This window comes from Martes martes (genome assembly GCF_963455335.1).
Source record: "Martes martes genome assembly, chromosome: 3".
Taxonomy (NCBI): Eukaryota; Metazoa; Chordata; class Mammalia; order Carnivora; family Mustelidae; genus Martes; species Martes martes.
The window spans coordinates 194,006,122-194,018,963 of record NC_137890.1 but is presented as its reverse complement, the minus strand read 5'-3'; positions in this window follow the sequence as shown (position 1 = coordinate 194,018,963).

The window sequence follows — 12,842 nt, the reverse complement described above, 5'->3', positions numbered from 1 at the left end:
ATTAGTTTCAGGTGTAGAATTTAGTGATTCATCACCTACAAAAAACACCCAGTGCTCATCACAAGTGCCTCCTTAACATCCACCACTTATTTAACCCATCCCCTTCCCACCTCCCCCCCAGTAAGCATGGTATGACTTTGATCTTTTTTAATTTGTTGAGACTTGTTTTGTGGCCTCTTACGTGATCTCTTCCAGAGAATGTTCCATGTGCCCTTGAAAGAATTTGTATTCTGGTGTTTTAGGATGGAATGTTCTGAATACATCTGTTAAGTCCATCTGGTCCAGTGTGTCATTCAAAGCCAGTTTCCTTATTCATTTTCTGGATAATCTGTCCATTGATGTAAGTGGGGTGTTAAAGGCCCCTACTATGACTGTATTACTGCCAATTAGTTCTTTTACGTTTATTATTAAGTGTTCCATGGACTTGGGTGCTCCATTGTTGAATGCATGTAAAACTGCTGTATCTTCTTGTTGGATTGGCCCCTTAATGATTACATAGTGTTTTTCTTTGTCTATTGTTACAGTTTTTGTTGTAAAAGTTTATTTTGTCTGATGTACCTATTGCTGCTCCAGCTTTCTCTTGACATCCACTTGCGTGATAAAGGTTTCTCCATCCCCTCATTTTCAGTCTGCAGGTGCCCTTAGGTCTAAAATGAGTCTCTTGTAGGTAGCATATAGATGGGTCTTGTTTTTTAGCCCCTTTGTCATCCTATATTTTTTGATAGGAACATTTAGTCTATTTTTATTCAAAGTAAGTATTAACAGATATGTATTTATTGTCATTTTATTACTTTTGTAATTTTTTCTGAAGAGTCTGAAGATTGTTTCTGAAGATTCTTGTCTTTCTCCCTTTCTATGGTTTGCTGGTTTTCTCTGGTGATATATTTGCATTTCTTTGTTTTTTTCTTTGCATATTTATTAGTGGTGTTTGACTTGTGGTTACCATTTGGTTTGTGTATAACATCTTCTGCATATAGCAATCTACATTACACTGATGGTCGATTAAGTTTGAACCCATTCTTTACTTCTTCCCCCCCCCCCCCATATTTTAAGTTTATGGCATCCGATTTTACTGCCTTTTATTTTGTGAGTTCCTTGACTTATCATTTATAAAAATACTCATTTTTACTGCTTTTGTGTGTCCTGCCTTCAGACTGTCACTTGTCATCTCTCCTTTCCGCTCATCGAATCCCCTATAATATTTCTTGCAGAGCTCATTTACTAGTCATAAACTCCTTTAGTTTTTCTTTGTCTTTATCTCTCCTTCTGTTCTAAACAATAACCTGGCTGGATAGAGTATTCTTGGCTGTAGATTTTTTTCTGTTCAGCACTTTGAATATATCATGCCTCTCCTTTCTGTCTTAGAAAATTTCACTGAAATTCTACTGATACAGCTTTATACGGTTTCCCTTATATATTACTGTCTTCTTTTGTCTTGCTGCTTTTAAAATTCTTTATTTATCACTATATTTTGACAATTGAATTACAGTATGTCTTGGCACAGATTTACTTTTTGTTGATTGTTGGGGGCATTCTCTGTGCCTTCTGGATCTGGATTTGTGTTTTCTTTCCCAGATTAGGGAAGTTTGCAGCTAATATTTCTTCAAATAAATATTCTCCTCCCTTTGCCCTCTCTTCTTCTTTTGGGACTCCTGTAATATGAATGCTATTATGTTTGATAGAAACACTGAGTTCCTGAAACCTCGTCTCATTCTGCATAATTCTTTTCTCTCTCTTTTGTTCAGCTTGATTACTTTCCGTTACTCTGTCTTCTAGGTCATTAATTCGTTCTTTTGCTTGCAACCTGCTGTTCATTCTGACAAGCATGTTTCTTATTTCATTTATTGAGCCCTTTGTCTCTGCTATGTTATTCCTTACCTCTGATAAGGGTCTCACTGATGTCTTCTACTCCTTTCTCAAGTCTAGTATCTTTATGATCATTACTTTAAATTCTTATCATGCATGTTAATTATATCTGTTTCACTTAGGTCTCTGGCCATGGTCTTGTCCTGTTCAATTGTTTGGGACAAATTCCCCTATCTTCTCATTTTTCTATGACTCTGTGCCTGCTTCTCTGTATTAGGAAAGTCAGCTACATCTCCTATTCTTGAGGACAATGGCCTTATGAAGAAGAGGTCTTTAGTGCCCTGCTATATAGTGTCCCCATTCCTCAGGGCCTGTTGCTTTAGGAAGTATCTCCAATGTGTGCTTCACATGCTCTGCTGTTGTGTTCCAGCCATTTTATCCTACACAGGCTCTCTTTGCCTGTTGTGGGCAGCGTTTGGTCTCTTGCCTGAATGTGGCAAGTTTTAACTATGTGTGCTCTGGTCTGCTTATGTTTACACTGGCCTCTGGAACGAAGACCCTCAAAACTCTCAGGTCAGGAAATGCAGTGTGGGCAGGGGTTTAGACCTGTGTACTCGGGGAGGGGCCCAGCCATGCTGGGACAGAAGTGTAGACTGGGAACGGTGGTTCCACTGGAGCACAGGGGCAGGGCTTGATGTAAGCAAGTTAGGTTCCCAATGTTGGCACTGTGCTGGTTCCCGAAGGTGGCTCTGTGTTTAAGCTGAGGATGAAGGAGGGAAATGGTGCCTACCAGTTCCTTTGTTCTTAGAGGGGTCCCTCCATGAAGGCTGCCTCTCTGGGACATGTTCTGAGATGAGCAAATAACCTCCCTTAGGTTAGGCACACCTCAGATGACTGCTGTTTCCATGCTGTATGTCCACGGATCGTTTGCTTTCCTTCTCTCCAAGAGCACTGCAATGTCCCCCGGGCTCTTCCTGAGCCAGGCTGCTGACCTTTAGAACTCCAGCAGTTAAGCCCCTTGGTTGCAAGAACTCCCAAAACTTCGGCCCCCTCACTTTCCAGGCCCGTTGCTATGGGATTCACTTTCCTCCTGTGCTGCGCTGTGTCAGTGTGTCTCGTGCCCTTTCTGGCAACCATAGCTCCATCCCCACCATACTGGCACGATCCGTTTCTCTCCCATACTGCATTTCCACACTTCTTACCTTCTTTAATGTGGCCTCTTCTCTACCACTAGTTGTGGAGTTTGTTTCGCCCATCTCCAGGTGGATTTCTGGAGTATTTGGGATGACTTGATGGTTATCTAGTTGTTTGCATGGGATGAGGCGATTCTAGGGTCCTCCTACTCCACCGCCTCCTACTCTACCACCATCTGTATAACTTTTGAATTTTAATTTGTTGCCATGTGCAAGTATTATTTATTCAAAAATTAATCATGTTTGGTGAAAATAAAGTAAAATCAAAATTTGAGGCCCTGAGGAAACTACATGCAAGAAATAATTGGAAAGGGACATGGTGGAAAGAAGGAGGAAAGAAAGAAAAGCAAATTATGAGAACTCTAGTTTCCAAAACCATAGAAAGATCCGTCTCTTGGGTTGGCCTGTCTCAGTTCTGATTCTTTGCAACCATTCATGAGTGGCAGCTGGCACTTGACTGTAGACTTTCCTCTTCTGTGAACTGCCTTGCCCGGGCCCCTCACATGGGCTTCAGTGACTCCTCTAAGCAGTTCATTTTCCTTCTTCCTGAGATTTTCCTTCAAGGCTTTGGATATGGGCATTTTCTAGAGCTTAGTGACGAGTCCTCAGTATTTCAGACACTTCCTTGATGACATGTTTCACTAATGTCTTATTTATAGGCGATTCATACAATTATACCTCCAACATTTGTCTACCTTCCGTCACTGGTCTCTTGTCTTCCCTTTCTCTTTTTCACCTCTTTCCCTTCCAACATGTACCCATTCTGAGTGCCTACAATTTCCACCGATTGTTGTTTAAACACCGAACTTACTATTCCCCAAACTCTCCTGCTTTCATGGTTTACATATGTATATTCACCACCTTCAAAATTAAATGTCAAATTCCTCAAAGCTAGGAAGATTTCTACAGTTATCTTAGTATCCGTCCTTCTTTCCATCCTTCCTCCTGCCAAGAGCAGTGTGCTATATGAGATTCTTACCCAGTGAATTCTTAATGAATATTACATTTTTATAAATAAACCATTCCCTCCTCATATAACCACCAGATTTAATATAGAGTTTAGCATGTGTAATAGGATATATAAAAATTTTATTTATGAATTATTGATTTATTTATTTATAATCTAAATTGTTCCACAATGAATTTGAAACAGGCTGTTAGAATCATGTGTTTACATGTCTTCTTTCTCACTAGACTAAGTGTTTTTTTTTTAAGATTTTTTATTTTTTATATAAGATAGACAGCATAGAGGAAGGCAGGGGGAGGGAGAGTGGCAGGCAGCGGGAGAGAGAGAAGCAGACTCTTTTCTGAACAGGGAGCACGATGCGGGACTCGACCCTGAGATCATGACCTGAGCCGAAGGCACACGCTTAATCAACTGAGCCATCCAGGCACCCCTAGACTAAGCTTTTTGAGGCTAGGGCCTATGTGTTTTTTTGTATTGCTAGGGAGTGACTCCCATTAGGAGTTTATAATGTTCTTTGTTAAAAGAGTAAATATAAGAAAAAAAATATATGACCAGAAGTATTTTCAAAAAATGTTTTAACTTTTAGTAAATCAATCCTAAGAAATGGTTTGCATTCAAATAAGATAAAAAATAAACCTGTCACTATTATAGAAAATTCAAATATGCAGTAAATGCAAACTTATTTCCTATCACTCCACTGTTGGTATTATGAGTCTATAAAGCAGGCTGGAAAGTTCAACTCGAGTGTCTTTTATGGTTCCCCCAATTCTCCACGGTTGTGTTGGGGTTTAAGAAGAGTAAAGGATTTTGTAGGGCTAAGGACTAGGGGAAAGAAGAAACTAATATGGCCCTGAAGTCACTTCTCATGCAAAAGTTACCACTGAGAAAACCATCATACAAAAGGATTACGGTCTTTAAGGTACAGCTTCCCTTACCATTCTTGAAACACAGGAATGTGTCCACAAAGGTTCCCATTCCCCGTCTGCTAAAAGTCCCATGGAGTTACTTCCTTGATAGCATTTCATCAAACCCCATCCCCTCAAGGCCACTGCCAGGAAGCAGAATGGAACCCTCAGATCTCTAGAATATCATGAACTTCCCAGGCTTTCTCTTCTCTGCTCAGTCCATTCTTTCTAGTCTCAAGAAATTCTCCCTACAAATATCCAGCCAAGACACCTTCCTTTACATTCACATCACTTTATTTTACCAATTTCATAAATCCTTCCTCGATAAGAGGTTTCGATTTCTGAAACAAAAGCCAGGTTTGCTGCTCCCACCTCGTCATATCTCCCATCCCTCCCCCAAGACAGTGAGTCCAGTAACAGAGATTTACTTGGATAATGGAAGGAAAAGGAAAAATACAACATGATGTTTTAAAAGTAAGTGGCCAAAACAAAAACAAAAACGAAAACAAACAAAAAAAAAAACTTTAAAAGTTTTTAAAAATAAATAAATAAAATAATAAAATAAAAAGTAGGCTGCCATACCAGTGTGCTATCCCACTCTGTTTTCCTGATCTATCACCTGTCATTCTCATTGCATTCATGCATTATTTAACTCTTCTCAGAGCACTTTTCATCCCACAGATGGATCACGACAGCCTCCTTCAGTCTCCAGCTCATCTAGGTTTCCGTCATCCCTTTCTTCTGCAAAGCATTTATCATGCCTCTGCGTAATCTGTTATCGGTTGCAGGAAGCGTACATTCTTCTACAAATCTGAAAATTTTGCATGTAAGTTATTTCAACCTAACTTATTTTCACCTAATTCCGAGTACTAAATCTCTTTTCCAAAAAACAATCAAAAACAGTCCTTTTATTGCTTCCCTAATGCTTATCGGACTCATTTCTGCTTCTGTATTTTAGCCCACATTGTTTCCCTCATCTTAAATGTCTTTAACCATTTTGTCATCTTATGTAAATTTCATCCAACTTTTATGCCCAACCTTAGATTCGTTACCACAACCCAGTCTTTCTCTATTTCTCTCACGCACAGTAAATTTGTTCTTTGTTCTTTGTTCCCTTCACTAACTTCAAGTACCCTGAAAACAGGAATATATCTTCTCACTTCCTTCATTATACCCAAACCAGAACCTGACCGTAACAGAAGCAAATCGGTATTTGTGTGGTGAGATGATCATGTGAATCACTTACCAGTGTGGCCCCTCCCAACCTGTACCTACTCCCAGTGCGCCCAACACTCATACATACCCACTTCCTTCTAACCGACATCCCTCCTCAAATTGGGGAGCAGTGAAGGAATCCTATTCTTAGCCTCAGAACAGGGTTATGCCAGCAGAAATGCAGGAAGAACAAACGATGAAAGCAATTCTTAGTTAATGACTTTAAAATTAAGTTTTAAAGCCCACAAACAACAAAAAGTCAGAAAATCTACAATGTGCAGCATAAAAATATATGCTTTAACCAGTGAAAGGTGATGAAGAAATTAGCTTTCCCATTTAAGAAAAACTATTTAAGATTTTATTTACTTGGGATGCCTGGGTGGCTCAGTGGGTTAAAGCCTCTGCCTTCAGCTCAGGTCATGATCGGCTCTCTGCTCAGTGGGGAACCTGCTTCCTCCTCTCTGTCTGCCTGCCTCTCTGCCTATTTGTGATCTCTGTCTGTCAAATAAATAAATAAAATCTTTTAAAAAAGATTTTATTTACTTATTTGGAGAGAGAGAGCATGAGCAGGGGGGAGAAGGAGGCTCCCCGCTGAGCAGGGGGCCCAACGTGGGGCTCCATCCCAGGGTCCTGGGATCATGACCTGAGCCGAAAGCAGATGCTTTGCTGACTGAGCCACCCAGGTGACCCTAAGAAGAAACTTAAAAAAAAAAAATAAAAAATCGGGGCACCTGGGTGGCTCAGTAGGTGAAAGCCTCTGCCTTAGGCTCAGGTCGTGATCCCGGGGTCCTGGGATTGAGCCCTGCATCGGGCTCTCTGCTCAGTGGGGAGCCTGCTTCCCCCTCCCCCTCTGCCTGCCTCTCTGCCTGCTTGTGATCGCTGTCTGTCAAATAAATAAATAAAATCTTTAAAAAAAATTAAAAAATAAAAAAATAAAAAATAAAAAACAATAGCATGAGAAGCTTATGTGAGTGTCTTAGCAGGGACTCCACCTTCCATTAACCCCACTCTGAGTAGGTATAAATAGAATTTCTAGTGTATTTGAGAACTATAAGCTTATTCTGTGTTCCTCATCTGTTGCCATGGGGGGAAGCCTGCTATCAGGCTCCAAATAACAGTGGCATGAAAGGACAGAGGCGATTTCATGCACACTTGGAGTTCAAGAAGTACGGAGAGCCTTAAGTTAAATGAGTGAATGAAACATCTTCTCTTTTTAAAAAGAGGACAGGCAGAAAGGAAGTAAGTCCACTAAGTATATTGCAAAAATACTAAATTAAATTTTTCCCTCCAGACCGACTGGAAGTTCAAAATAAAGTTAGGTTGAATTACAAAAAAATAGTTACATTACACATCCAAATTTATTGCCTGAGAAATATCGTACTCACTATATTTTGTGACTAAGCGACTAATTCATTTGTTAATGGATTCATAATAAAGTAACAAAAGTTGGAGCTAGACTCAAAAGTTGAAGGAAAAATTTCTAAATGGCCCTAAGTCCATTCTAAGAAACCTATTGAAATAGTCATAAAATTTGGGGGCACCTGTGTGGCTCAGTCAGCTGAGGCCCAACTCAGTGGTTCTGGCCCAGCCCGTGATCTTGGGGTCATGGGATCGAGCCCACAGGAGACCCACACTCAGCATAGACTCTGCCTGTCCCTCTCCCACTGCTCCTCCCCATTCCCCATTTGCACTCTCTTTCTCTCTCCCAAATAAATAGAATCTTTAAAAAAATTCATAAAATGTAAATAATAATATAATTTCATGGATCAGAAAAATCTTCCTCAAAATATAATGCTTACTAATAAAGTTCAATTTCATACCTATAAATTTAACATTCAGATGAGAAAAAGAAAATATATGTGATTGTATAACATAAACATCCTAACTGGATAATTGTGTACTAGATCATATCTTTAAGGCATTTGTCAGTTTTCTTACACAGGCCAGGAGGCATAGAGCACAGGCAGTTGAGAAGACAATGATTTCAAGGCCACAAATCACAAATTTACTATCTTGAGTCTTCACAAAGCTACTAATCACCACCAATCGCAAAGTTTTTGAACTATATAGTCTTTAGGTAATCAATAATGACTTCATAAGGCCACAGGGCTGTTGAAGAAGGGTGTAGAGTGTTGTAAAGGTTTCAAACCAGCAAAACGTGTTCAGTTATGCCCTAAGTAAAGAGACTACTTTGCCTTTACCTGTAATTTTTCTCCTAATTTTACCAACATCGTTCCGTCAACTTGGAACACTAAAACCACGATGATGGGAAAATATCAGTCATTTGTTTCCTTCTTACATTCTGATTTATTAACCCAGAGCACAGCTGGTTGATTAACTACTTGTCTTCGTTCAAAATGTTCCAGTTGTGTCCTCACCGCCAGAATTTTTTTTTTATTTTTGATTTATAACCTTCCTGGCAAGCATATTATGAACTTTCCATCTCTGTAGTTAGCTGCCAAATGTGAACAACGGGTTATTCAACGGATCGGCTTCCCTGTTCTGAGTAAGCCTCATTTCTACTGGTGAGGAAACGTTCAGTGGAAAGTGCTAACTGGTCGTAGGAAAATACTCTGTATTTTTAAATGAAGAATCCAAACTCATACCCAGGTCAAGAATTAAATGTTATAAGCCTGGTTGAGGTAAATTTTCACTTCAAATATTTTTGAGAATGTTTTCAATCTCACCGAATAATATTTAGAATCCATTTTTTCCCCAAAGATTTTATTTATTTATTTGACAGAGAGACAGCGAGAGACGGAACACGCGGGGGGGGGGGGGGCGCGGGCGGGGGAGAGGCCGGCCCGGGGCGAGCGGGGAGGCCACGCGGGGCCGCATCCGGGACGGGGTCCGGCCGCGCCGAGGCAGACGCGCCCCGGACTGAGCCTCCAGGCGCCCCAGCATCAGGCTCTCCGGGCACACGCGACCCCGGAAGGAACAGGCGCCCCGTGCAGCGGACGGACAGACACGGTCTGGTCCCTTTCAACGCGGACCTCGAACGCTGGCCTGAGGGCCCCGCGGACGCCTGGGGCGAGGCAGCGGCTGCGCAGCGCGGCCTCCGCTAATGCGCCTCCCGCCCCCCACCCGCCCCTCACCCCCGCCACCCGCCCCTCACCCCACACCCCACACCCCACACCCCACACCCCCCCACACACCCCTCACCCCACACCCCACACCCCACCCCACCCCACACACCCACACCCCCCCACACACCCCACACCCCACACCCCACACCCCACACCCCCCCACACACCCCTCACCCCACACCCCACACCCCACCCCACCCCACACACCCACACCCCCCCACACACCCCCACACCCCACACACCCACAGCCCCACACCCCACACACCCCCACACACACCCACACCCCCCCCACACACCCACACACCCACACCCCCCCACACACCCACACACCCACACACCCCCCACCCCCCACCCCCCACCCCCACACACCCCCACACCCCACACCCCCCCACACACCCCCACCCCACACACCCCCACACCCCCACACACACCCACACACCCACACACCCACACACCCACACCCCCCCACACACCCCACACCCCCCCACACCCCCCACACCCCCCCACCCCACCCCACCCCACCCCACACACCCCCACACCCCACACCCCCCCACACACCCCTCACCCCACACCCCACACCCCACCCCACCCCACACACCCACACCCCCCCACACACCCCCACACCCCACACACCCACAGCCCCACACCCCACACACCCCCACACACCCCCACACCCCCCCCACACACCCACACACCCACACCCCCCCACACACCCACACACCCACACACCCCCCACCCCCCACCCCCCACCCCCACACACCCCCACACCCCACACCCCCCCACACACCCCCACCCCACACACCCCCACACCCCCACACACACCCACACACCCACACACCCACACACCCACACCCCCCCACACACCCCACACCCCCCCACACACCCCACACCCCCCCACACCCCCCCACACCCCCCCACCCCACCCCACCCCACCCCACACACCCCCACACCCCACACCCCCCCACACACCCCTCACCCCACACCCCACACCCCACCCCACCCCACACACCCACACCCCCCCACACACCCCCACACCCCACACACCCACAGCCCCACACCCCACACACCCCCACACACCCCCACACCCCCCCCACACACCCACACACCCACACCCCCCCACACACCCACACACCCACACACCCCCCACCCCCCACCCCCCACCCCCACACACCCCCACACCCCACACCCCCCCACACACCCCCACCCCACACACCCCCACACCCCCACACCCACACCCCCCCACACACCCCACACCCCCCCACACCCCCCCACACCCCCCCACCCCACCCCACCCCACACACCCCCACACACCCACACACCCCCACACCCCCCACACCCCCACACACACCCACACCCCCCCACACACCCCCACACCCCACACACCCACAGCCCCACACACCCACACCCCCACACACACCCACACCCCCCCACACACCCACACACCCACACACCCCCACACCCCACACACCCACAGCCCCACACACCCACACCCCCACACACACCCACACCCCCCCACACACCCACACACCCACACCCCCCCACACACCCACACACCCACACACCCCCACACACCCACACACCCCCACACCCCACACACCCCCAGCCCCACACACCCACACCCCCACACACCCCCACCCCCCACCCCCACACACACCCCACACCCCACCCCCACACACCCCCCACCCCCCACCCCCACACACCCCCACACCCCACACCCCCCCACCCCCACACCCCCACACACCCCACACCCCCACACACCCCCACACCCCCACACACCCACACACCCCCACACACCCCCACACCACACCCCCCCACACACACCCCCACACCCCACACACCCACACCCCCACACACCCCCACACCCCACACCCCCCACACACCCCACACCCCATGTGTACGAGATGGACAGGTAGACAGGCGGACAGGTGGGTAGGTAGATAGACAGACAGACACAAACAGACACACAGATAGATGAGACACAAATTCAAGAGATCTGGAACAGACGAGCAAAAGAATGGCATGGACTGGCCCACCGGAAAACAGCCCTCTTCCACCTACATTCCGTTCCGTTCCCAGCCAGTTCTTAAGAAAGAACTCATCCGTGAAGAAGAGGTCCTGTGTCCATAAGAAAAGACCCTAAAATACCAAAGCAATTCATGGCAGGGATCCCTTCCCCGAAGTGACCTAGGGTCATTTATCAAATAACTTTACATTAAGGAAAGGGGAACCAGGATTTTTTGAGGGCTACTTAACTCAGGAACTAAGGGGACTCTGATAACAGAGACCGCAACACAACACCCTACACCAGGTGAGATGGAAACCAAGACTAATACTGTATTCCTGGTGGAATGACACAGTTGAGAGTCAGCCTCAGAGACAAAAACTACAGGGATGGTGTTTCCCATTAAGAATCCATTTAAGCCCCCAGTCTGGCCATAAGAGAATCAGAGCAAGGCAGATGACAGCTACTCCATAATTTAATTAAATACTAGTCCCAATTTCAGCTTTTCTGCTTTTTCAGCTTTGTGTGTGTGTGTGGTCTTTTTACAGATCAACATGGCCTCTAGTATGTGGTATGGAGCATTGATCTAGTGGATACCTGCCAAAAAGGTATCAAAAGCAGTTCTCACACACCGGAAATGAACCGTTACACATTTTTTTGTATCACCCAGGGGTATGTTGGATCACCTCTCTTCTGTCATTGCATAGTCCGAAGACATCCTGATTATCTATACATTCCATAGAGCATATCATTGGCACAAGATATCGATGATAACATGATAAACAGAACTGATAAGTAGAAAGTGAGAAGCTCTCTGAATGTCCTACTAACATACACAAGCTCCTAAAATGAGCTATAGATACTACAAAGATACTATAACTTCCTGATATGCTTGGCTTCATACGTTTCCTCTTCTGTTTTCCACTCTACCAGTTGTATTTAGTAAATATTTTCATAATAAATCCCTGGCTTCTTCTGGGTAGCCAAACATAAGACACAGGGCCTTAGATGGTTTTTCATACAAAGGCTCATGTTGAGAACACTTTGGGGGAGATTAAGCAAATAAAAAAGAGGAAATAATCAGGAATTTTTCTCAAGTGATATGGAAAATAAATGTAATAAAATGTCTTGATAAAATGTATAGTTGTCATAGAAATCCCCCCTAAAAAGCAAAATATAAAGTATATCTATAAAAACTGAGAAGCAAAATTTTGGTCATATGATAGGTTTTGGAAGGGAACTGAGGGATCAGAGAGTTTACTACAGGGCTTGTCTTGTTAGAGGGAACATATAGATATTAATAAATTCAATTAATCAACAAGAGTAAATAAACATGAGTAGGACTTTTAGGATAAAGGCAATCACCATAAAAAATGGAAAGTATTGCTTCTAGCATGCAGAAGAAAACTCTAACAATCCAATCGAAAGCAAAAGTAGAGAAAAAAATGACAAAAATATAAAACATGAAAAATATAAAATAGTGAAAGAACTAGTTTTTAATGTAACAGTAACTTGAATAAATTTAAATAAACATTCATAAAAAAAGATTTCAGGTTAGATTATAAAATAAAACTCACTCCATGTTGGCTATAAAAGACAGTCTTAAAAGGCATAGAAAGTACAAAATAAAATGGAATCCAAAGGAAGCTGTGGCAGTAATGTTACTAT